Below are 4,047 nucleotides of genomic sequence, written 5' to 3' on the forward strand. Positions count from 1 at the left end.
AAAAAACCCTACCGAGTGGAGAGCAACCCTCCCACTCGGGGGCTTAGCTGCAGTCCAGCACTCGCCTAAGTTCTCCCACTAGGAGACTTAGCTGCAGTCCAGTACTCGCCTAAGTTTGAAGAAATCCTACCGAGTGGAGAACAATCCTCCCACTCAGGGGCTTAGCTGCTTTCCAGCACTCGCCTAGGTTCTCCCACTAGGAGATCTAGCTGCATTCCAGTACTCGCCTAAGTTTGAAAAAATCCTACCGAGTGGAGAGCAACCCTCCCACTCGGGGGCTTAGCTGGAGTCCAGCACTCGCCTAAGTTGTCTCACTAGGAGACTTGGCTGCAGTCCAGCACTCGCCTGAGTTTGAAACATATCCCTATCCGTAGGGATGACGACGTGCAGGTCGACTGCAACCTTCTTCTTCGGAGCTGCGGCACAAGTACAATGTCCGCTCCATCCCTATCTGCAAGGATGACGAGGTGCAGGTCGACTGTAACCTTCTCCTTCGGAGCTGCGGCACAAGTACAACGTCCGCTCCATCCCTATCCGCATGGACGACGAGGTGCAGGTCGACTGTAACCTTCTTCTTCGGAGCTGCGGCACAAGTACAACATCCGCTCCATCCCTATCCGCAAGGATGACGAGGTGCAGGTCGACTGAAACCTTCTCCTTCGGAGCTGCGGCACAAGTACAACGTCCGCTCCATCCCTATCCACAAGGACAACAAGGTGCAGGTCAACTGTAACCTTCTCCTTCAGAGCTACGGCACAAATACAACGTCCGCTCCATCCCCATCTGCAAGGATGACGAGGTGCAGGTCGACTGCAACCTTCTCCTTCGGAGCTACGACGCAAATACAACATCCGCGACATCCCTATCCGCAAGAACGACGAAGCGCGGGTCGACTGGAGTTGCCCCCTCAGGGCTGCGTCTCCAGCACAAAGACTATTTCAAGCACTGAGCAAAGTCCATTCGAAGGCAAACGCAAGCACATTTGGAGATAAACCAAATTTAGATAAATCCTAAAAGTTCCAAGCAGCAAATCAAAAGTGCTCGGGCATCAAGCCCGAAGGAGTTCAATGGTTACAGCAGTCACTCGGCATTTCGAGGCAAATTTAAAGCAGATTCAAGTTTCATAAGTTTGTTCACTCAGCCGGAGGAGGGCTGGCAGGCGCCACAAATGAGTGCAGGTCGATCCCATCAGCGATCCGAGTGGCGGCAGCAATGAAAGTCTCCATGAAGGACTGGAAGTCATGCTTTTTGGTGTTAGCAACTTTGATTGCAGCCAGCTTGTCTTCACGAGCTTCCTTGCAATGGACTCGCACCAAGGACAGCGCCACATCAGCACCACACCGGGCGGAGGATTTCTTCCATTCTTGCACTCGGTCAGGGATCTCGTTCAGTCAAGTCATCAAGGATTCCAAGTCGTTCTGAAGCGTCACCCCCGGCCAAAGCGATGAGTTGATTCAGGAGACTACCTCCTTCAGGCGCGCGAGGTAGCTTATGGCGCTGGCGATACGGGACTCCAGACGGAGCACGTTCATTGCAGTTTCGTCGCATACAGGAGAAGCGATAGGGTCCAGACCCGTCTCGACCCTTCCAATTTCCTTGTCGAAGTCTTGATAGAATTCTGCAGCAAAAAATAGTCAATCAACCAAGCAAGATCCGATCGCAAGCATCAAGACAGTCGGATTAAAAGAAATACCTTCCAGCGTGAGATAAAGCTTCTTGGCAAGAGTCCTCAGATAAGCTTCGGTGTCATTCCTCTTGCGGATCGTAGACTCTAGCTTTCCATTCAGGGCGACCTTGTCCTTCTTCAGACTGGTCACTTCGCGGTTAGCTTCATTAAGACAAGATTTTAGTTTGGTCACCTCTTCTTCCAGCGTCCCGATTAAAGCAAGCTTCTGGTCTATGAGAGCAGTTTTATCTTGAGCTGCTTTTTGCGCGGTGGTGAGGTCCGAGTCCTTCTTCTCCAGAGCCAACTTCATTTTCTCTGCAAAAGAAGCAATCGAATCAAAGAAGAGATCAAAGAAATGTATTGAAAGTCATTCGACAGTCAGTTACCTTCCATACCAGCGGCTTCATCTTGAGCTTTCTTCAGATTCTGCTGGGCTAATCCCAAGTCGAGGTTGAGTTGCCTCTGCTTCTCCTCAAGTTCAGGAAACTTAGAAATAAGAGTGCAAGACTTCTGCAGAAGGCAAAAGACGGATCAGTTGATAAGACCAAAGGTTGTTTACTTCCGAGTGAATAAAGCCTAAAGAGGTTCGCTTAGACCTCAGCCGACTGCACACAATCGACTGCGGTCTCAGGGGCTACACCCAGCGGGTGCACTTGGCGTGCCCCCGCTGATTAAGACTCAACTCAAAAAAAACTGCTCAGGCCCCAGTCGACTGCCAGCAGTCGACTGCGGTCTCGGGGACTACACCCAGTGTGTGCACTTGGCGTGCCCCCACCGGTTCAGATCCCACTCGCCCAGACCGAGTGGAAGAATGAAACTACTCGACCGGTCCGCCTGAGTCGAGTATAAGGAGTAAAAAAGCAAGGAAAGAAGAACTCAGACCTCAGTCGACTGCCAGCTGTCGACCGCGGTCTCGGGGACTACACCCAATGGGTGCACTTATTGTGCCCCCACCGGTTCTGATTCCACTCGCCTAGATCGAGTAGAAGAGCGAAACTACCAAAATCAACAAAACACCCAGTGGGTGCTCTAATTCGACGCAAACAATAGGAGATTGTGTAGACGAAGATTTTTCGAGTAACATTTCCTCATAGAGCAAAAACAGTCGGAAAGTTTACTCACCTGGACATTGGCCCGAAGAGTAGCGCTGGCGTCGTAGGCAGCCTGGCTATTCTCGTGCACTTTCTTCACCCGCTCCATCATCATGTCAGCTTGTCGGATGGCTCCCGCAGCCGCTTCCGACTGGTTGTCCTGGACGGGGTAGCTGGTGAAAAAGTGGGCAGACGACCCAGGTGCGGCGGCTTGGAGCTCCGTGGCGTGGAGTTGGACAGCTGAAGAATCACAGGTGCAGTTGACAGTGCGGGAGGCCCACTCGACAAAGGTGCGGTGAAGGTCACAGAAGCCCTGCCCGCGTCTTCAAGTTGACGGGCGGGAGGTGTCGTAGTGTTTTCTTGCCGATACATCCTACCAGCGGTTACCTTCTTGCTTTTCCTGGGCTTAAGAGCCACATCTTCGTCGTCATATGGAAGATCGATGATGTTGGGTGGAGCTGCAAGGCAGATCATTCGACCCCAAGTGAGCCACTCGAACGCAATCGACCAAAGAATCAAATCGCAAGACATTATACCTGGGTTGGAGGTTACTGCATCTTCCATTTCCTCATCCCGATATTGGAGAGAAGAGGTTCCTAACGTAGCAGCACTGCGCAGACCCACATTCAATCGATTACGTCCGGTTAATTGAGTCGATGAGAAGGACAAGTCAGATGGTTACCCGGAGATAGTAGGAACGGTCACTTTGATCTTCGGCAAAGCTTTTGGCGACTTGGAGGAGGTGGCTTTCGGCGCTTTCGACGCTGGAGGCGGCGCAACTTTGGACTGCTTTGGAGCCTTTTCACTCGATGTCGGGGAAGACGTCCTAGGACGCTTCGAAGACTGACCAGTCGACGTGGCCACTATGTCCGAAGCACTTGCCGGGTCGTGGGCTTGTTTGGATCTCCTCTCCCTGTGAGGAGGTGAGTCGACTTCTTTGTCACCAGTCGATTCATCGCTCTCCTCGTCTTCCTCGGCCTCCGAATGCTCCTCGCCGCTCTCGCCACCGCTCCCTTCTTCCTCAGCCTCTTGGTCCTGCACTCTGTTGGGCATTGAGTACATGTTGATGAGGGCCTGAAAGGACAACGATCAAAGGGAATTCAGTCGACCTTAAACAAGATGTCACTCGGTGAATCAGAAAGATACTTGATAAGACAGAATTATACCTGCTCCGGTTGGTGCGAGTTGTCGAATGGAATCACCCTCCTAGACCCCCGAGGGTTGTCTTTGTTGCTGGTGATCCCCATCAACCACTTCTCCAAGGTATCCTCGCTGACGCCCTCTGGGTGG

The sequence above is a fragment of the Triticum dicoccoides genome, chromosome 5A, assembly GCF_002162155.2.
Source record: "Triticum dicoccoides isolate Atlit2015 ecotype Zavitan chromosome 5A, WEW_v2.0, whole genome shotgun sequence".
NCBI lineage: Eukaryota > Viridiplantae > Streptophyta > Magnoliopsida > Poales > Poaceae > Triticum > Triticum dicoccoides.